The sequence below is a fragment of the Giraffa tippelskirchi genome, chromosome 2, assembly GCF_054371585.1.
Source record: "Giraffa tippelskirchi isolate mGirTip1 chromosome 2, T2T-mGirTip1v1.2.pri, whole genome shotgun sequence".
Taxonomy (NCBI): Eukaryota; Metazoa; Chordata; class Mammalia; order Artiodactyla; family Giraffidae; genus Giraffa; species Giraffa tippelskirchi.
This window is the reverse complement of record NC_137276.1, coordinates 227,057,132-227,080,343: the sequence shown is the minus strand read 5'-3', so window position 1 is coordinate 227,080,343 and position 23,212 is coordinate 227,057,132. Positions and strand designations below refer to the sequence as shown.

Genomic DNA, 23,212 nt, shown 5'->3' with positions numbered 1-23,212 from the left:
TTTCAAATCCTGAAAGATGATGCTGTGCAAGTGCTGCACTCGATATGCCAGCAAATCTGGAAAACTCAGTAGTGGCCACAGGACTGGAAAAGGTCAGTTTTCATTCCAATCCCAAAGAAAGGCAATGCCAAAGAATGCTCCAACTACCGCACAATTGCACTCATCTCACACACTAGTAAAGTAATGCTCAAAATTCTCCAAGCCAGGCTTCAGCAATACGTGAACCGTGAACTTCCAGATGTTCAAGCTGGTTTTAGAAAAGGCAGAGGAACCAGAGATCAAATTGCCAACATCCGCTGGATCATCGAAAAAGCAAGAGAGTTCCAGAAAAACATCTATTTCTGCTTTATTGACTATGCCAAAGCCTTTGACTGTGTGGATCACAATGAACTGTGGAAAATTCTAAAAGAGATGGGAATGCCAGACCATTTGACCTGTCTCTTGAGAAACCTGTATTCAGTTAGAACTGGACATGGAACAACAGACTGGTTCCAAATAGAAAAAGGAGTACGTCAAGGCTGTATATTGTCACCCTGCTTATTTAACTTATATGCAGAGTACATCATGAGAAACGCTGGGCTGGAAGAAACACAAGCTGGAATCAAGATTGCTGGGAGAAATATCAATAACCTCAGATATGCAGATGACAGCACCCTTATGGCAGAAAGTGAAGAACTAAAGAGCCTCTTGATGAAAGTGAAAGAGGAGAGTGAAAAAGTTGGCTTAAAGCTCAACGTTCGGAAAACTAAGATCATGGTCCCATCACTTCATGGGAAATAGATGGGGAAACAGTGGCAACAGTGTCAGACTTTATTTTGGGGGGCTCCAAAATCACTGCAGATGGTGATTGCAGCCATGAAATTAAAAGACGCTTACTCGTTGGAAGGAAGGTTATGACCTAGATAGCATATTTAAAAGCAGAGACATTGCTTTGCCAACAAAGGTCCGTCTAGTCAAGGCTATGGTTTTTCCAGTGGTCATGTATGGATGTGAGAGTTGGACAGTGAAGAAAGCTGAGCACTGCAGAATTAATGCTTTTGAATTGTGGTGTTGGAGAAGACTTTTTTTTTTTTTTTAAGTAATTTTATTTATTTATTTTTTGACTGTGCTGGGTCTTCGTTGCTGCATGGGGTTTTCTCCAGTTGCAGTGAGTAGGGGCTACTCTCTCATTGAAGTGCACGGGTTTCTCGTTGAGGTCATTTCTCTTGTTGCTGAGCACAGGCTCTAGGGTGCTCAGGCTTCAGTAGTTGCAGTAAGTGGGCTCAGTAGTTGTGGTTCTTGGGCTCTAGAGCACAGGCTCAATAGTTGTGGTGCACGAGCCCAGTTGTTCTGTGTGGAGAAGACTCTTGAGAGTCCCTTGGACTGCAAGGAGATCCAACCAGTCCATCCTAAAGGAGATCAGTCCTGGGTGTTCATTGGAAGGACTGATGTTGAAGCTGAAACTCCAATACTTTGGCCACCTCATGTGAAGAGTTGACTCATTGGAAAAGACCCTAATGCTGGGAAGGATTGGGGGCAGGAGGAGAAGGGGACGACAGAGGATGAGATGGTTGGATGGCATCACCGACTCGATGGACATGGGTTTGGGTAAACTCCGGGAGTTGGTGATGGACAGGGAGGCCCGGCCTGCTGTGATTCATGGGGTCGCAATGAGTTGGACACGACTGAGCAACTGAACTGAACCGAACTGAACTGACACTAAGGAAAGAACAAGCATCAAAATTCTCATCGCTTTCATTTTCTAACTTTTCTAGCTCTACAAGAGAATAATTATGATACATTTTACTGAACTATATATGAAATGAAAATGATCACATTCTAAAATCACCAAAAAATCATTCAATATTCTGACAAAATTGCCACTAGGTAAGCTAAAATGCTATTTTTTTTTCCTTTTTTAAAAACAGAAAACTTACCATTTAAATCATCTTAAAATGGACAATTCACTGACATGTAAAACATTCACAACGTTGTGCACCAACACTTGGTTCTAGAACATTTCACCATCTCCGAAAGGAACCCCATATCCAGCCCCTAGCAACAATCAATATTAACCTGCTTTCAGTAGATTTGCTGGTTCTGAGAATTTCATACAAATGGATCTTATGGTACATGCATGGCCTTTTCTGTCTGGCTTCTTTCACTTGGCATGTTTTCAAGGTTCACCCATTTGTGGCAGGCACCACTGACTCTGCTTTATAGCTGAATAATATTCCATTATAAGAATATACCACATTTTGTTTGTCCACTGACAGACAAAAGTTGATGGACGTGAGTATTTCCACATTTTGGCTGCTGTGAATAGTGCTGCTATAAAAATTTCAGGTACATTTTGGTGTAAACACCTGTTTTCAATTCTTTTGGGTCTTTTCATACCCAGGAATGGAATTGCTAGGCCATGTGACTGTGTATTTAGCTTACCAAGGAAGAGCAGTAGCACAATTTCACATGCCTACTAGCAATTCCAATTTTTTCACATCTTTGACAAAGCTCTATTTTCTGTTACTGTTGCTTTTTAACAGCCATTCTAATGAGAGTGAAGTGGCAGCTCATGCTGTATATTTCCATTTCCTCTAAAAACACTTAACATTTCCTCATGTGCTTGTTGGGCATCTTCTTTGCAGAAATGCCTAGTCACGTCTCTTGCCCATTTTTTAAATCAGGTTATCTCTTTTTCTTCTAGGATTTTAAGAGTTCTTATTTTTTTTGTCAGTAGATGAGAGCACTTTAAACCTACCATGCTTAAGAGGTCCTTTCCTCTCTACCAGGCTTAAGACAAATGCCAACCTTCCAGATGATGGAAAGAGCAACTGAGAAGTTACAAGAGGTCACAGAATCAATTGTCGATAATACCTTCATTTCCGTCTTAAAATGTGAGTCCAGGATTGGATCACAGATGATGATAAAATAATAACAGTCATTTCTCAAAAAGTGCTTATTATTTAATGAGACACCATCCCAAGTGCTTTAACACCCTCACAGCAACCCCACAAGAACTGTGACCTACCTCATTTTATAAATGAGGAAATAAGTACAGAAAAGTTAAATAGCTGGCTTATGGTCATACAATCAGTAGCTGGGGCAGGCTGCCTTCAGAATTTGTGCTCTTAATCCCTTTGCTATACTGCCTCTCAACCATGAAATAACACGCCTTGCCTGGATGCCTAACTGAAGACTTTTTTAGAAGCTGCTAGTAGCTACATTTTTGATCTGTCACTTTCAAGTTCTAACCTCCAATGCCTGCACAAATCTGGGTTCCAGAATTCTTTCACTGGGTTTAAGGAATGTCACAAAGAAGGAAGCCAAAAGCCAGAGGGGTGAGTGTCATTTTATCATTCCAATTTAGATCTTTTCTAAGATTTTTGAATCCGACAAAGCCTATTCATAGGATAAATGTGCCAATAGACTATTTCCAAGAGCATCTGGCCTGCATCTTGACTGTGATTATCAGAGGTTTCAGTTACTACAAAGCCAGGGCTGAAAGGTCCATCTAACTCAAACCCATAATTTGCAGTATAATTATATAGCTGTAAATGGGTTTGTAAACTGAATCTCAAACTTGGGAAGAAATCTAAAAGGTAATTAATATGTTTCATAATAAAATCAATACGAACACAATGCCGGAGTTAACAGATTTCATTTTCTGAGCAATAATTACAGGCATCACTGCCTGATACTTCCAGCATTGCTGCAACTGCCTGAAGTTGTGGGACCTCAGGATTTGAAAGAACTTTACGGCATATCTAAAATAATCCATCATGAACAATTACTGTTTCCTCTAGAATTAAAAGCTGGACTAAAGCCCTGAAGTGTGCCTATCTGATAAATGGTCGTGTCATAATGTTACTCTCCTATTTACTTCCGTGGTAACTCAAGAATTTTTTAAGTTCAGCTACCCAATACGCCATTTGTAAATATTTTCATGACTACAAAGGGTAGTAAATGTGAGGTTCTGTTTTCTCATCTGCAACATAGGTATTTATCATCTATTTACCACTTACCTCACTGAAGGGCTTCCCCTGTGGCTCAGCTGGTCAAGAATCCACCTGCAATGCAGGAGACCTGGGTTCGATCCCTGGGTTGGGAAGATCCCCTAGAGAAGGGAAAGGCTACCCCACTCCAGTATTCTGGCCTGGAGAATTCCATGGACTGTATAGTCCATGGGGTCGCAAAGAGTAGGACACGACCGAGCGACTTTCACTTCACTTCACTTTTTCACAGTACGGTGGGAAACACATTTTAGATGGGATATGTGAAAGTGCCTAGCAAAATCCCAGAGCAGAAACAGGTGCTCAGTAAACACTCCTCTGCGTGTATGTGTGTGTGTGTGCGTGCACGTACACACACGGGTGGGGTGGTAGGGGGTGAGGGGTGTGTGCATCAGGGGTGGGGCGGGGATGGGTGTAGGTCAGATCACCAGAAGTCTTCCAAAGCATACTAGCATACTTTACATAAGCTAAACACAACTCAGATAACTTATCTAAAGATCACTTATCTGACGAACTTAGCTATGGTTCAGTTAGTTCAGTTCAGTCCCTAAGTTGTGTCCCCATGGACTGCAGGCTTCCCTGTCCTTCACCATCTCCCAGAGTTTGCTCAAATTCATATCAACTGAGTTGGTGATGCCATCCAATCATCTCATCTTCTGTCATCCTCTTCTCCTCCTGAACTTAGCTGTATATAACCCCAAATCTACATGATGCCAAAAGACCTTACCATTTAATAATGAGGAAAATGGTGATCGTTTCTGTAGTTATTAAAGGAAATCAGATTATTCATTGGGCAGGGCAGTCTATCATACCATTTCTGATAGAGCAGAAGGCGCTAAACAAATATCTCACCACCTGGTTACTCAAATGTTTCTCTGAATTAGGGCTAAGAAGGTTCAACATGCAAAACAGCAGGCATGAACAAAGCTTAAATCACAAGAGGGATGTTTCCTTGTTATGATGGCATTGTGAAGAACTGTAAATCCAAGGCGTCCCTGGCGGCTCAGTGGTAAAGAATCTGCCTGCCAGTGCAGGGCACACGGGTTCAATTTCTGCTCCAGGAGGATCCCACACGCTGCTGGGAGCTCCGGTGCCACAGCTATTGAGCTTGTGCTCCAGAGCGCGTGCTCCACAACAAGAGAAGCTACCGCAATGAGAAGCCGCAGCACCACAACTAGAGAGTAACCCCAACCGCTGCAACTAGACAAAGCCTACGCACAGCAACAATAACTCAGCACAGCCCCAAATAAACTTTAAAAATAGCCTACATCAAAAAAAAAAAGTCTTAAAAAAAATTGTAAATAGAGGGATCTAGGGAATAGATGGAAAGGGTCAAAATTTGGGAAGTGGGATGGGAATCAGAAGACGACTAACAGCTGGGGTAGGACCTTCTACTTCAGGGAGACCCAGCAGGCCCAGAAGGGTATCAACCAGAGGGGGGGAGGCAGAGGGGAAAGGAACATTCTGGGTTGGGGGAAATGAAATGTCAAGGCAAGTGCCTGTGACAAAAGGACCACTTTGTGAGATGCAGGTGGCCGGAGTCAGGGAAGGTGAGGTACAGCTGGAGAAAAGGAAAAATCAGAAAAATCAACAGGGACAGAGCACAGAGCACTCTTGAGACCCTGCGTAAAGGTTTAGACTTTATCCTGTGAGGTAACAATCGGTGTGGTCCGGGGAATCCCTGGAGTTCCCAAGCCCCTATCAGGGATTCAGGTCAAAATCATCATAGCACTCAGACATCACTTTCCCTTTTCACCGTATTTATGTCTGCACTGATACAAAAGCAGGGGGGAGAGAGGACCACAGCCACCTTAACAGAGGCACCGAACTGAACTAGCAGTCACTGTATTCTTTACTCCCACACAATCACATTTAAATAAATTTTCTAAACATTTAAAGACAGAATGTTCATGTCAGAACATCCAATGAGTTATTAAAAACATTATTATATTAAACCTTGGTCCTTGAGCATGCGTGTTTAATATCAGTGCGAATAAAGGGCAGGAGTCATGAAGCATTTCTTTTATTTCTGTAATTTGTGGAATGTTAAGCTTCCCGAACAAGGACTGAACCACTGCCCTTGGCAGTGAAAGCAGAGTCCTAACCCTTGGATCGCCACTTCTACAGCACACCAAGAAACACACTTATGCAAATGAGTTACAAGCTGAACTAGCCACTTTTTTTCATGAAACACAATGTTTATTTGGCAGAATGACAACAGAAAAACTACGGTTATTCACACTTGAGTACTTGGCAGATAGTTTCTCAAAAATGAGAGCTTCGCAGGTGACTCAGTGATAAAGAACCCTCCTGCCAATGCAGGAGATACGGGTTTGATCCCTCGGTTGGGAAGATCACCTGGAGAAGGAAATGGCCATCCACCAGTATTCTTGCCTGGAAAATTCTATGGACAGAGGAGCCTGGAGGGCTCAGTCCACAGGGTCGCAAAGAGTCAGACAAGACTGAGCACATCCTGTGTGTGTGTGTGTGTGTGTGTGTGTGTGTTCTCAAAAATGAAGTGGGCCTGCTGCTTCAAGAAAAATGACTGGCAGTATTTGATGCTGATGATAAAAGTTAAGCTTCGCGTAAAAATTTAAAACTTGGAAAACCAGTATCTCCCATTGTGAGTCAGACAGCTTTCCCCAAATTTAGAGAATTTTCTAATAAGATGGGCAGTAAAGTTAACCAATGGGCTTTCGTGATATTGCTTAATGAAACATATCCACATTTGGAAGATCCATATTACTAAGTGAAGCAACATTTTCCAAATGACCAACACGTGATGGTACAAAATCACAGAGGAGTAAAACAGCCGTTCAGATTGCAAGACAGATCAACAGATTTTATTGTAACAAAATATGAAGAGTTTACTAACATAACTTCAGATTCCACGCAACCACTAACCCTTAAAAATCCACCATTGCTAAAAATTTGGTATAGTATCAAAGAATAACCACAGTTTTCTGGAAGTGACATTAAAAGACTCCTGCTTTCTCCAACTGCGTATCTATGTTAAAAACAGACTTCCATCAACTACTTCAACCAAAACAACATTTCACAACATTCCTCTACAGAGCAGATACGAGAAGCCAGCTGTCTTCTATTTAGTGAAACATTAAAGAGATTTACAAAAACGTAAAATGGTGTCACTCTTCTCACTAAATTTTTGTTTAAACTGCTTTTGTAAAACAATTTTCATAAAAATCTGTTTTTTATGTTAAGTGTGTAATGGATTTATGACAGATATTTTCATTAAGTAAATTAGTATTTTTAACATTCTCAGTTTTAATCACTAACCTGACAAAGAGGGATAAAACTCATGTAAAGAAAAGCTCCTTGGGGTCTTCAGTAACTTCTAAAGAGTATACAAAAGCATTTGTTGTTCACTCACTAAGTCATGTCCGACTCTTTGTGACCTCGTGGACTGCAGCACGCCAGGCTTCTCTGTCTTTCACCATCTCCTGGAGTTTGCTCAAACTCATGTCCATTGAGTCAGTGATGCCATCCAACCATCTCATCCTCAGTCGCCCCTTTCTCCTGCCCTCAATCTTTCCCAGCATCAGAGTATATAAAAGTATACATCCCAGTATACTACAGCACAAGTTTGAAACCCATCCCTGTAAGAGATGAAACCCCAGGGGAGCAGCATGTGTACCAATACACTTCTCTGGCAGCCTCGTGCAGGTGAGACCCAGTGGATAAGGGAAGCCAGACCAGTCAGGAGGTGGCAGGCAGTAAGAGCAAAGCAGTGGAGGGAAGAATGCTAACTGCCAGGACTAAGACAACAGTGGAAATAAGAGAGAAAAGGGTGAATTCAAAAGATATTGCGAAGGCAGAATCAACAAAATCTAGCAACTTCAGAAGCAGAAAGAGACTTGGCTGCTGCTTGCATGGCTGGATTGTAACTGACTGTCCACCTATCTGGCTTAGGGATAGGTACTAAGTCTATGCCAAATACAGTCAACCCTCCACATCCATGGGACCCTGAGCTATGGATTCAACCACGCTTTAGGTGGAAAATTTCCAGAGAATTCCCAAAAGCAAAATTCAAATTTGCTGAGCACCAACAACTATTTGTGTAGCATTTATACTGTATTAGGTGTGTGTATGCCTATTCGCTAAGTCATGTCCAACTCTTTTGTGATCCCATTGACTGTAGCTCACCAGGCTCCTCTGTCCATGGGATTCTCCAGGCAAGAATGCTGGAATGGGTTTCCATGCCCTCCTCCAGAGGATCTTCCCTACCCAGGGATCAAACCTGTTTCTTTTACATCTCCTGCATCATCAGGCAAATTCTTTACCATTGCACCATCTGGGAAGCCCATGTATTAGGTATTATAAGTAAACTGGAGATGATTTGAAGTATTCAGGAGGTTGTGCATAGGTTTTATGCAAACACTATGCCATTTTATATGAAAGACTTGACTATCCAGGAGTTCTGGTATATGTGCAGGCCGTGAAACCAATTCCACCACCATGCAGATACTGAAGGACAACTGTATAGATATCTACAGAGACTATGGTCCAGATATGTGTGCTAATGACAGTTCTCTAACACCAACTGGGTTTCATACAATTCAATTTAGGCAGACCCCACAGATTCCCTGGAGGCTCAGATGGTAAAGAATCTGCCTGCAACATGGGAGACCCAAGTTCAATCCCCGGATTGTGAAGATCCCCTGGAGAAGGGAATGGCAACCCACTCCAGTATTCTTGCCTGGAGAATTCCATGCACAGAGAATCCATGGGGTCACAAAGAGTGGGATACAACTGAGCAAGTAACACTTCCCACAGATTAAGGGCTCAGTCCCACCTCAGATGCCCAAGTCTCAAGGATCCCCAAGCTACCAGCACTTCTGCCAGGCAAGCTACAAGTTCACAGGGTCCCACAACCACACCCAGCCCTGTTTCCCCAGGTTCAGTAATTCACAACTCACACGACTGAGGAAATCGCCATACTGGTGATTACAGTTTTATTATAAAGGATATGACTCAGGAACAACCACTTGGGCTAAGAGGGTAGAGTGTGGGGGAAAGGAGGTGCAGAGACTCCACACCCTCTCCTCCTCCATGGAACACAGGGGACCACGTTCCCACACAGCTCAGTGGTCTCCAAACCAGAAGCTCCCTGAACCTCATCATTCTAGGAATCCTGGATGGGATTCCGTCACACTGGCATGACTGACTAAACACCTGGCCATGAGACTGAACTCAGTCTCCAGTTTGTCCCTTCCTCTTCCTCGGAGGAAGTGGTGGTGGTAGTGGGGAGCTGAAAGGCACTGCATTAACACAAATTCAGGTTAAGGTCCAAAAAGTTTCTTTTTAAGATTTTTTTTTTCACATGGGCCACTTTTTTAAAGTCTTCATTGAATTTGTTCCACTATAGCTTCTGTTTTATGTTTTGGTTTTTTGGCGGTGAGGCATGTGGGATCTTGGCTCCCCTACCCTGGATGGAACCTGCATCCTCCTCCACTGCATTGGAAGGTCAAGTCTTAACCACTGGACCTCCAAGGAAGGTGTTCATTTTGAATAACAAAAGGCATTCCTAGCAACTCAGGGACGTCCAAAGGTTGTAGGAGCTCTGGAACCAGAAACAAAAACTATCTTTTTCTTTTTTTTTATTATACTAGAGCATGGTTGTTGATATATGGCAGGTACTCAATAAACAATTGCTAAGGAATGAACAATAGGACAGATAGCAGCATCATTCACCAGAATGGGAAATACAGGCAGAGAAAAAGGTTGTCAGAAGAAAGGCAGTGGTGGGCTCTGAGTTGGACCCTCTGTGTTGGAAGCCCCCAAAGATCACAGGCGGAACTCAGATAAAGGGTTAGACCTTAGAAGAAAGGTCAGAGCTCCAGGTATGAACATGCAGAGATAAAGGGACTTAGTCTTGGCAGCCAGAACTGAGTGGCGATATGACCATTACAGAGGACAGTTCAGTTCAGTTCAGTTGCTCAGTTGTGTCCAACTCTTTGCGACCCCATGGACTGCAGCATGCCAGGTCTCCCTGTCCATCACCAACTCCCAGAGCTTGCTCAAACTCACGTCCATCGAGTCGGTGATGCCATCCAACCATCTCATCCTCTGCCGTCCCCTTTTCCTCCCGCCTTCAATCTTTCCCAGCATCAGGGTCTTTTCAAATGAGTCAGTTCTTCACATCAGGTAGCCAAAGTATTGGAGTTTCAGCTTCAGCACCAGTCCTTCCAATGAATATTCAGGACTGATTTCCTCTAGGATTGACTGGTTGGATTTCCTTTCTGTCCAAGGGCCTCTCAAGAGTCTTCTCCAACACCACAGTTCAAAAGCATCAATTCTTCGGCGCTCAGCTTTCTTTATAGTCCAACTCTCACATCCATACATGACTACTGGAAAACCATAGCTTTGACTAGACGGATCTTTGTTGGCAGAGTAATGTCACTGCTTTTTAATATGCTGTGTAGGTTGGTCATAGCTTTTCTTCCAAGGAGCAAGTGTCTTTTACTTTCATGGCTGCAGTCACCATCTGCAGTGATTTTGGACCCAAGAAAATAAAATCTGCCACTGTTTCCATTGTTTTCCCTATTTGTCATGAAGTGATGGGACCAGATGCCATGATCTTAGTTTTCTGAATGCTGAGTTTTAAGCCAAATTTTTCACTCTCCTCTTTCACTTTCATCAAGAGGTTCTTTAGTTCTTTTTCACCTAGAGGACAGGGTAGGACCAAAGAGGGTAGAGAAAACAGCCTTGGGGACAATAAGGTTAAGATAAAGAGCCCTCAGAGGAGACTAAGAAGTCCTAGATGTAAGAGACGAGAACACACAGAACAGAAGATAGAGAAAGGCAAGGCAGAAAAGTGTTCCTGCAGAACATGCTGAATGTCACGGAAAGATCGAGAAACAAACTGACAGAAGACGGTGCAAGGAAACAAGATACAGGAGGCAGAGGCAGAACCAGACTGCAAGACTGCAACACGCAAACAGGAACAAGGCAGACACCCAGCACGGACCACAGCTGTGAGAGAAGACAGAGAAGAGAGATGCCAACAAGGCAGCATTGAGGGGTCAAAGCTAAGCGGGTGTGAAGGAGGGAGCAGAGGACCGGAGGGCATAGAGGACCCAGGAGGCAGAGAACAAGCAAGATTCAGATTGGGACTCCCAGATGACCCTTCTGTACATGTCTGCAAGGCCCTGTGTGGTCTGACCTCACCTCCCTCTCCAGCATTCCCCACTGCAACCACAGTGGCCTTCTACTCATATACACTGTGCCCCTTTATGCCACAGGCTCTGTCATGCGCTGGTCCCTCAGCCCAACAACTTCTTTCCTTCCCTGATGACCTCCTAGACATCCTTCAGATGCCAAGTAAATGTCACATCTTCCCTACACTGTAGGACTACGTTAGGTCCTCTTGGACACTTTCATCACAGCATTTCAAACAGTGAGGAATCACTTCTCTCTGTGACTGTGGGGGCGGGGGGGTATGTATGTCTGTCCTAATTAAAGACTGATGACAGCAACCTGTCACTGCTGTCCCCCTAGCTACTACCACAGCATCTGCACACAGCGGTCACACACGATGGGGTTCTGGCACTAATGAGGGGACTTCCAAGCACCAGCGTGAGATAGAGTCTCCGAGGAAACCAAAGACGACAGCATCTAGAACCTGGGGAAGGGAAGGCGACATCTGCCTCTTCCTTTGCTCTCTTAAGAGGCAAAGTGTGGATCAGACAGATTTACAAGATCTGCCTGGGAAGCGGGCACCTGGACCAGACAGGAGGAAGAGCCTCGAAGGTTCTGAGACATCCGGGGAGGGGTGGGGAGGCCTGAGGAAAGGGGCAGGTCTGGAACAACGTCTACGAGGAAAGGAAAGAAAGGTGAGGAAGAAACCTATTTGCAGGGAAGGAACAGAGACACAGATGTGGGGAGTGGACTTGTGAACATGGGGTGGGAAGGGGAGGGTAGGACAAACTAGGAGACTGGAACTGATGAATATACTCTACGGTGGCAGGGGGTGGGGGGGTGGCAGTAGGGGCATGGTGCTTCCCTGGTGACTCAGATGGTAAAGAATCTGCTTGCAGTGCAGAAGACCTGGGTTCAATCCCTGGGTCAGGAAGATCCCCTGGAGGAGGGAATGACAACCCCCTCCAGGATTCTTGCCTGGAGAGTTGCATGGACAGAGAAGCCTGGCAAAGAGTCAGATATGACTGAGTGACTAACACACACATGTGTAAAACAGCTAGTGGGAAGCTGCTGTATAACATAGGGAGCTCAGCTCGGTGCGGGTACATGTATACATACAGCTGATTCACATTGTTGTACGGCAACAGTGTGAAATGAACACAACATTGCTGCTGCTGCTGCTAAGTCACTTCAGTAGTGTCCAATTCTGTGCGATCCCATAGACGGCAGCCCACCAGGCTCCGCCGTCCCTGGGATTCTCCAAGCAAGAACACTGGTGTGGGTTGCCATTTCCTTCTCCAGTGCATGAAAGTGAAAAGTGAAAGTGAAGTTGCTCAGTCATATCCGACTCCTAGCGACCCCATGGACTGTAGCCTACCAGGCTCCTCCGTCCATGGGATTTTCCAGGCAAGAGTACTGGAGTGGGTGCCATTGCCTTCTCCATTAAAAATATATATATATGTGTGTGTGTGTGTGTGTGTGTGTGTGTATATATATATATATATATATATATACACAATATTGAGAGTGAAGAGGAAAAAAAGAGTTCTTAGCAGTATACAAGCTGAGGAAGAATAAAGCTAAATGGGTAAAGACAAAGTCTGCAAGTTTTGTATGGTCTTCTTTGGCTGATTTTCTTTTTTTTTTAAATTAATTTATTTTTTATCGAAGAATAATTGCTTTACATGGCTGATTTTTAATATCACAAATACAGGAAACAGAACCCAGAGAGTTGAGCTGGTCGAGTGAAGGAGGTCGGCAGGTTAGAAGTGACAGAAGGACAACGGGGTAAGGAACTAGCTGGGGTGACCCACTCTGAGGTCCCAGCTGCAGGCGGTAGGAAATGAGACTAGGAGGAAACCGACATCTGAGATTAAAGGAAGAAGGTCCAGGAACCAGTTTTTGAGTGGAGTTGTTGTAATCAGAATGTGGGAAATAAATTACACTGCAGATACATAATTTAAAAAACAAGTGCAACTTTTCTCAAGGTACCATAAGCTCTTACTACCTACTGTCATCAGTCTCATAGGACAAAACAAAACAATTGTCAAAAAACAGGCCTGTGCCCTTCTGAAAAAGGTCAGGTTGCTATCTTCCTTGGAGTCTAATCTAAAAAAGCAGACACTTTACGAAATAATACCCCTTTCCAGCTCCAGCTTTTTCCCAGTATACACATTTCCCTGGCAGTTCCAGACAAATCATAAGTTAGAAAGCCTTCAGATATGAGCCAAGAGAATGCTAACCTACCTTCAGGCATGGAAAAAAAAATCTGTCATTATAGTAGTAGTCGAACTGATAAAATAATGCCCACAGTTCTAAACCAAAAGTGATCTAGCTACATTATAGATAAGCCGCCCAAACTTCATTCTATCTAGAGCAATCACTGGAGAGGAAAATATATTTCATTTTAAAATGAATGAACAATACAAATTCTTGGGCAGCACAGTCAGCATTTAAATTTAAAAAGTAAACTTTATTGAGAGAAAAGTTCATGCATACATTGGGTTGCTTTGATGTCTTTGTATTATAGTTTTACTAAAGACTATCATTCAAGGGGGAAGATCCTCTGGAGGAGAGCCTAGCAACCCACTCCGGTATTCTTGCCTAGAGAATCCCGTGAACAGAGGAGCCTAGTGGGCTACAGTCTATAGTGTCACAAAGAGTCAGACACGACTGAAGCAACTTAGCAGCACACCATTCAAAAGGGAAAAAAAAAGAACACCATCAGGCCCTTTCCGTCCGATCCCTGTATGTGATGAATGTGTTAGGTATGCATTTAGCCTGCCCAGCATTCTTTCTTCTTGTAATTGATCCACTTTCCCTCCTTCTGCTAATTCCAGGAGTCTAGCTACTGACTTTACTAGCTACTCTACTTTATACTGGTACAAAAGGTGGACCCAAAAGCCCAGGATAGCCAATGAGAGTCTTGCATTCCCTTGGCCATGGTGACTGGTCCAGGCATGGGATCATGCCAGGACAATCAGAACCCTTGGACCTAACAGACAGATACGTAACTCTATAGCTGTTGTTCATTCGCTAAGTTGTGTCCGATTCTCTGCAACCCCATGGACTACAACACGCCAGGCTTCTCTGTCCTTCACCAACCCCCCCGGAGTTTGCTCAAACTCATGTTCATCGAGTCGATGAGGCCATCTAATCATCTCATCCTCTGTCGTCCCCTTCTCCTGCCCTCCATCGGTCCCAGCATCAGGGGGTCAATACATTTCCCTTTTTCACTTAAGACAGTTTGGGCTTCTTCCACTTGCAAATGAAAAAATTCAGACAAATACAATTATGATTAAGGAGAATTACAGCACTGAGTTAGCTTTCTTCTACTACAATTTTTTCTTACTCTTTCTAGCATTCTTTTTTTATACATATTTAATTTATTTATTTGGCTGCACTGGGTCTTAGTTGCAGCATGTGGGATCTAGTTCCCTGACAAGGGATCAAACCCGGGACCCCTGCATTGGGAACATGCAGTCTTAGGTCACTGGACCACCAGGGAAGTCTCTATCATTCCTTTTTTTTCCCCCTTCCCATCCAACTTCTTCATGATAGCAGACTACTTAAATTTAGCACTGAGTACTTATGACGTGGCTGAAACAAAAAGCTAATTTAAGAATAAGCCTAGCCCCAGGTAAATTCTTTACCATCTGAGCCACCAGGGAAGTGGTAGCTCAGACATTAAGAATCTGCCTGCAATGCAGGAGACCTGGGTTCAATCACTGGGTCAGGAAGATCCCCTGGAGAAGGAAACAGCAACCCACTCCAGTTTTGTTGCCTGGAGAATGCCATGGACAAAGGAGCCTGACAGGCTACAGTCCATGGAGTCGCAAAGAATCAGACACAACTGAGGGACTAACACTACCACCCACCAGGTAAATTACACTGTGATTCAATTTCTTGATATTTAGGCACCCCACTCCAGTACTCTTGCCTGGAAAATCCCATGGACAGAGGAGCCTGGTAGGCTACAGTCCATGGGGTCGCTAAGAGTCGGACACGACTGAGCAACTTCACTTTCACTTTTCCCTTTCATGCACTGGAGAAGGAAATGGCAACCCACTCCAGTATTCTTGCCTGGAGAATCCCGGGGACGACGGAGCCTGGTGGGCTGCCGTCTACGGGGTCGCACAGAGTCGGACACGACTGAAGCGACTTAGCAGCAGCAGATAGTAAAGTTAAGAGTCTTCTTTCAGTTTCTGGAAGAGTACATGCTTAAACAGATGCAGTATCATTTCTTTCATGAGGTCAAAATGTTATATGTATATGAAGGGAAATTACTCCACTGAAATTCTAGGACATTTGGAAATAAATTCAAAATCTCTTCCTTTTTGTTTTTCTTCACAAGAGATCTGAACTGACTTAAGAAAGGTCACCAACCACATGTGCAAAATGGGCTTTCTAATAAAATTGTAACTGTGTGAATTAGCTTAAATTTGTGCACTTCTGCTTCTCTTACTAGCCTTAGTTTTTTAATTTAACTTTTATGTTATACTGGAATATGGCTGATTTACAATACTGTGCTGGTTTCAGGTGTACAGTCAAGTGATTCAGTTATACATATACATACACTCAATCTTCTTCAGATTCTTTTCCCATATAGGTTATTACAGAATACTGAGTCGAGTTCCCTGTGCTATACAGTAGGCTCTTGTTGATTATCTATTTTATATATACTAGTATATCCTTAATTTTTGATGTTGCCGTTATATGGAGAAAATAGTAATAAATGCACAGCTTCCTCAGATGATAGTCAAGAGATACAAGAGATAAGGTAGGATTATAGAAAGAATATAGGTCTGAAAATGAAGAGAAGGCTTAAACAACCCAACCTCAGCTGGCTTCAGCTAAAAGGTGTATTGAGGGTGGGGGTAAGGGGGGGGGGCACTGTTAATATTAAGAATACAGGAGGACTTCACAGAACTTCACAGACTTCCCAGAACAGGAAAACACCCAGCCCCAGAAAGGACTGGAGGAGAAGGTTTAAAGTTATCTCAGGTAGTATTCTCTCTTCCTGCTTCTCTATACTTATTTTAATCTCTCCATCCATAAATCACCTTTCTCTGTCCCCAGACACAACAGCAGAACACAACGGCCTAGAACTCCCAAGTTTTTACGTTAGGCCCTGTGAACGCAGTGAGGTCGAACCCTCTCTTGGGCCCAGTGTCAAATTTCCGAGAAAGGGACACTGATTGGACTAGCTTGGGTCAGGACTGAACTAAACCTGGTTCAATCCTCTGTGTCTTCTGTGGGAAGGAAGAAGTATGCAGGGGAGTGGATGTCTAGGTCTGAGGACAGTTAAGGGATTTGTGTTGAGTTAGACAGACACTTCAGAAGTTCCCATTACACAGTCCCAGCACTGTACCCTGGTTTTCTCATCATCACAATAAAGGAACTGCTCACCAAAGTCCACTTGTGACTTTTTGTAGCAGAGTTTAATAGAACTCAAGAGAATTAATGGAATTTAAGAAATTAGAGGCTGACTAGCATCCACCACTGTGTTTCTTTTTTTTTGGGGGGGGCGGATTTCATGTTAACAAGAAATAAAAGCCAAAAAATTATAAATTCTGGAAATAAAAATTATCTTTTATAAATATGATGGTCAATATGATAAACACAAGAGAAATAAAAAAAATCACGAGGTCTTGGAGAGCTGAGACCGCTCTCATGGTTCAAGGCTGCACAGCCAGAGCAATGCCAGGCACAGAGCCCATGCTCAAACATTCCCACTGACCAAAATCAGAACTTCTCAACCGTAGTTCTTTAACATGGGTTACAGGTATGCTCCAGGTACCAGTGTCCTCAGGTTTGGGGGATGACACCTGCCATGAGTACTATTTACTGGGACTAATGGGGTGCAAATATTATATAATATTACAAAAGTTGAGATGCACTGAATAAATGACCAAAATACTACTGGAACTCAGAGTTCTAGCAAGGTGGCTAGTTACCAAGTAAATCTGAGAAAGGTCAATAAACGTTTAATCAATGTTCAACTCATTTTTGCTGTGCAGTCGCTAAGTCATGTCTGACTCTACGATCGCATGGACTGTAGCCCACCAGGCTTCTTCTGTTCATAGGATTTCCCAGGCAAGAATACTGAAGTGTGTGGCCATTCCTCCTGCAGGGGAGCTTCCTGACCCAGGGATTGAACCTGAGTCTCCTGCATTGCAGGCAGATTCTTTACCACGGAGCCACTGGAAGCCGCCAGGAAACCCAGCAACTCAGTAACTGTACCAAAAAAATGCAAGTTAAAACAAACAAAACCGGCTAGGATTTTTTTTTTTTTTTTGAGATGGCTTTACCCAATGCTAGTAAGGAAACAGGAGATTGGAACACACTGCCAAGGCAGCATACCCTTAAGGCTTGGGAGTATACTCCAATATACTGAGAGAGTTGGAATAGAGATTGCCAGGAGAAATATCAATAACCTCAGATATGCAGATGACACCACACTTATGGCAGAAAGTGAAGAGTAAATAAAGAGCCTCTTGATGAAAGAGGAGAGTGAAAAACGTGGCTTAAAACTCAACATTCAAAAAACAAAGATCATGGCATCCAGTCGCATCACTTCATGGCAAATAGATGGGGAAACAAGGGAAACAGTGAAAGATTTTATTTTCTTGGGCTCCAAAATCACTGCAGATGGTGACTTCAGCCAGGAAAGTAAAAGACGCTTGCTCCTTGGAAGGAAAGCTATGACCAACCTAGACAGCATGTTAAAAAGCAGAGACATAACTTTGCCACCAAAGGTCTGTCTTGTCAAAGCTACTGTTTTTCTAGCAGTCACATATGGAGGTAAGAGTTGGACCATAAAGAAGGCTGAGTGCCGAAGAACTGATGCTTTTGAACTGTGGTGTTGGAGAAAATTCGTGAGAGTCCCTTGGACTGCAAGGAGATCAAACCAGTGGATCCTAAAGGAAATGAGTCCTGAATATTCATTGGAAGGACTGATGCTGAAGCTGAAACTCCAATACTTTGGCCACCTGATGTGAATGGCTGATTCATTAGAAAAGACCCTGATGCTGGGAAAGATTGAAGGCAGTAGAAGAAGGGGACAACAGAGGATGAGATGGTTGGATGGCATCACTGACTCAATGGACATGAGTTTGAGCAAGCTCTGGGAGTTGGTGATGGGCAGGGAGGCCTGGCATGCTGCAGTCCATGGGGTCGTAAAGAGTGGGACACGACTGAGCGACTGAACTGAACTGATAATGAGAGAGAAACACAGGCTACACAACTATATGTACCTGAGGTTATAAGCTGGCAAGGCAACAAAGACTGAATGCAGCCCTAAGGTCTGCTCTGCTTGAATCCCAATGTGTTTGAGGCTCACATAAAAATTGGAGATTTCACATTAAATCCATATTTCTAAATTTTCAACTTCTCTTAAAGACCTAGAAGGTGTAGCAGCACCAAGACACATGCTCCCAGGGCCACGAATGTGTGGGCTGACTGACCCTGCCCAGCCCCACCAGGTCCCAGAGTCCCAAACAGGCCTGCGTGTCTCCCAGACTGAATACACCTAAGCTTCTAGGCGATTTGAGCAAGCTGACCCCTCCCAGTGTATGGACAGGCATCATTTCCGGCCAGGGAGATATGGGGTATGCTTTTTTACTCCCTTATCTGTATTTTCCAAAGCTGTCTTCAATAAACATGTATCATTTTGGTAATAAGAAAAAAAATGTTATTTTTTTAAATTCCCAAATCACAACTGCAATATCACTTCATCTAACGAGATCACAACAACTAAAGATAACAGATAATGACTATGGTTTAAAACTAATTGAACTAAGGGAGTAACGTAAGGTTACAATTACGGCAGTATTTCCCTTCCTTTGATACTGATTAAAACACCAGATTGGACAGACAATATTAGCACTTTACAAACTGGATCTTCCTCTGAGTGCATAGCTTCTATAGACACTCAATTCACAAAACCCTATTCTAAGGATTCGTTTCCGTATATTAAGTTTCTTTCACCAAAAAATGCAAACAGAAAAATCTGTCCTACCAGAAATCTATAGCTATAACCTCAACTAAATTAATGGTTAAAAAGTTAAATAATTCCCGATCTTTATTTTACACCGTTTTGTTTTATTTGATCCATAAGAATAGTGATTTTACGGGGTTCTCTTTTCCTCAGAGAACTTCGAAAAGCTTATACAAATCGCCATTCATCTCACCCCATCAAAAAGTAAATCACACTACCCCCATGGTAAAGAAAAAGTACAAGGACAGGTAGAAATGTCAACTTTCAGGTAACTGACAGTGGGGGGGGGGTGCGGGGGGGAGGTGTTAATTCAACATTTCCCTTTCACTTTCCTCCAAGCCACTCCCACATAACATCCAGAGGGATCTAGTCAAACAAAAGGGTCTTGCCTGCTTAAAACTGACATCAGCATCCTACCTCCTTGCACTCTGAATAAAACCCAAGCCAGCACCTGTCTGCTTTATCCCTCACCTGTCTCTCCAGTGCTCACCTCACCCAGGTGACTTAGGTGTCCAGGTAAACAGAGCCTCAAACACTAATCTATTCAGTATGCCAGCACATGACTGTTGAGTGTCCACCGTACACTGGACCCTGTTCCAGGTCATGAGGACAACCCTTCCTCTCTCGTGGAACTCACCCCTTACTCAACCCCTCTACCAAGTTCTCCTCCTCCTCAGTTTCTCTGAGCATCTTTTTTTAATTTCTTTTTTTTGTTTTGAGAGCGCTTACATTTGTTTATAACTTGATTTATGTATCCATTTTCAGCCATGCTTGGTCTTTGTGGCTCAGAGGGCATTTCTCTAGTTGCAAAGAGCAGGGGCTACTCTCCTGCTGCGGAGCACAGGCTCTAGGGCGTGGAGGTGTCAGTAGCTGTGGTACGTGGGCTCAGCAGTAGCGGCTGCCAGGCTCCAGAGCACAGGCACAGAGTTGTGGCACACAGGCTTAGCTGCCCCATGGCACGTGGGATCTTCCCAGATCAGGGATCGAACACATGTATCCTGCGCTGACAGGAGGATTCTTCAGAATACTAAAACAGCAATTTTATTAACTATCTCAAGGTATCTGAAAATAAGCAGTACTACCTATAATAGACTTATTATTATTGACTGACTTCATTTAACAATATTTCTTGTAAGTGAAGAAGAGAGGAGGAGGGAATTTTAATCATTGAAGCCTGGTATATATACCAGGAATATACCACTAATTTTTTGGTCAACTTTTCAAGGTTTCTCTAATTACTAGCTGTACGGCTTTTATATGTCAATGATCCAAATGGGATACTCCAATTCTGTAAGAATGGAGCAGTTGACTTTCAAATGATTCCAGAAACTGAAAGGCTACTTGCTTCTAAAATCTATTATCTTAAGATTACAGGAGAAATGAATTGATTTTTATAAAATACTGGATGCACAACAAATACTCTTATAGACAATGCACAGGAATGGGTACATGTGGGTGTTTATTCAATGGCTTATAATACAACACGGAGAAGGCAATGGCACCCCACTCCAGTACTCTTGCCTGGAAAATCCCATGGACGGAGGAGCCTGGTAGGCTACAGTCCATGGGGTCGCTAAGAGTCGGACGCAACTGAGCAACTTCACTTTCACTTTTCCCTTTCATGCACTGGAGAAGGAAATGGCAACCCACTCCAGTGTTCTTGCCTGGAGAATCCCAGGGACGGGGGAGCCTGGTGGGCTGCCGTCTATGGGGTCGCACAGAGTCGGACACGACTGAAGCGACTTAGCAGCAGCAGCATAATACAACACATTACCCTTGTTATAGGGTTTCCCTGGAGGCTCAGTGGTAAAGAATCTGCCTGCAATGCGGGAGATGTGGGTTCAATCCTTGGATAGGGAAGATCCCCTGGAGAGGGAATGGCAACATACTCGAGTATTCTTGCCTGGAGAATCCCATGGACAGAGGAGCCTGGTGGGATCGCAAAAAGTCAGACACAACTGAGCAATTAACGCTTTTACTTTCACCCTTGTTAGAACAAAGCTGCTCAGAAAATTTGCCTCAGAGAGGTGAGTAGGCCTCTACACAAACACAACAAATGGCTCTAATGGCATCTTGTCCCCAAGCTTTTATCACAAGAATCAGTGTCCTCCTTAACCAGGCTGGTGAAAACATGGCAGAAAAGCCAGTTGGCTTCGCCCATTTCCTGCAGCTGTATCCACTGGTCACCAGGGGGACCTGCAGACACAATGCAGGGATGAACATAACCATCCCTGAGAGAGAAACCAGTCAAAATGCTCCCCAAGGCACAGAGGATCCAAAGCTGGCCCTCCTGCATGAAGGAGAGGATGTTTAATTTTAACCACCAAGAATAAAAAAAAAAAAAATCTGACCAACTGCTGTGACCTTGTAATTTTCACATTCAAATTCAGGTGAGTCTGAAACTATCACATCCCTCCGTTCAGCTCCTGGCTCCACCACTGGATGAGGAGTTAAGGGGCCTCAGGACCACTCCCACCTGGTTGGGTGGAGCCCTGGCCCACAAAATGCTGAGAACGGGTTTTGATGACCAGCCTAACACTGAGCCGGGGCGGTCCTGCCTCGCTCAGCAGCCTAAACTCAGGCCAGAGAGCTGAAGCCAAAACGATTTCACCAACCCTCTCTCTGGGAGATAAGCTGGCAAAGTAATCTGCCAATCATTAATCCTACTAGAAAAACGGTGAAGAGAGCGATGGTGAATTCAAACAGATTCAGTTCAGTTCAGTCACTCAGTCGTGTCCGACTCTTTGTGACCCCACGGACTGCAGCACGCCAGGCTTCCTTGTCCATCACCAAGTCCCGGAGTTTACTCAAACTCATGTCCATTGAGTCGGTGATGCCATCCAACCATCTCATCTTCCATCGTCCCTTTCTCCTTCCGCCTTCAATCTTTCCCAGCATCAGGGTCTTTTCCAAGGAGTGAGTTCTTCGCATCAGGTGGCCAAAGTATCAAACAGATTAGCTTACTGGAAATTCACCTTGTTAGCAGGCTAGGTGAAGAAGGCAATGGCACCCCACACCAGTACTCTTGCCTGGAAAATCCCATGGACGGAGGAGCCTGGTAGGCTACCGTCCATGGGGTCGCTAAGAGTCGGACATGACTGAAGTGACTTAGCAGCAGCAGCAGCAGCAGGCTAGTCATTAGCAAGAAAACTTCAATCATCTTCTACCATCACACTTAAGAATAGCAGGGTTTTTTAAAAAAAACAATCTCCCAGTGGATGGGTGACATCTCTCTATAGACAGTAAGGCCTTCGCATTCCTGAACTGAAGTTCCACCAGACACTTCAAATCTCCAACCAGGCTGACGTGGAAATGTTTGTACAGGCTCCGGCTGCCTCCCTAAGCCCACTTCTGTCCCTAAGCCCACTTGTCTTGTGTTTCCAAGGTAAGTCCACACCAAGTAAACTGCCTCTTCCAACTGTGCTAGTCTCCTCTGTCACTCTGATCCATTTCTCATATGGAGGTGTTTTAGGAAAACTACTACAGAGTAAAGAGTAGCATACTGCTTTCAAAGGTAAATGCTAGACAGGACAGGAGGCTTATTTGTGAGCTAAGTTATGAGACTAACTCCTCACAGAGAGGGCTTTGAATCTGTGTGCCACCTACTTTATAAATGAATACATGCCAGGAAACTGCTAGGTTATTCTCAAACAGAAATCAGGAATGCAAAAAGTACCCCAACACCCGTACAACATTTGCAGGCAAGAGGCAGTCCAGCGCTGTGGAATTTGGGCTCTAGAGTAACCATTCTGCAGAGTCACTTGCTGGCTCTTGTGACTTAACAGAGGGTATTTTGGTTTTCAAGTCACATTCATCTAAAAAACTGAGAATTTGTCAAAATTAAGCGAGTTTATGCTTACAAAATGCTGTAAATGGACTTGTTAAGTGTTAGCTGTTATTCTTACAGGTGTATGAATTTCTAGTTTCCAGATCACATCACCAACATGGTCACAATAACAACCCATTCTTCTTTCTAAAGATAAAACAATTCCCTAGGTTGGTCACTTATTAAGTCATTCCTCAAAAAAAGGAAGGGGGAGGGAAATGGAACTCTCATACAACATGC

The 23,212-nt window shown here is 43.7% G+C and overlaps 1 protein-coding gene across 8 annotated transcripts in view; it reads right to left on the bottom strand.

Annotated features, from left to right (window-relative positions):
- ITSN1 (intersectin 1) overlaps positions 1–23,212 on the bottom strand; it is a 237,227-nt gene that overhangs the window by 207,968 nt on the left and 6,047 nt on the right. Inside the window, exon 2 of one of the 8 annotated variants that reach the window (XM_081572904.1) lies at positions 4,002–4,046. The exons of the other annotated variants lie outside the window; for them this stretch is intronic. The gene's annotated coding sequence lies outside the window, so the exon portion shown is untranslated. The remainder of the gene's footprint in view (positions 1–4,001; positions 4,047–23,212) is intronic. 8 annotated transcript variants of the gene reach the window in all.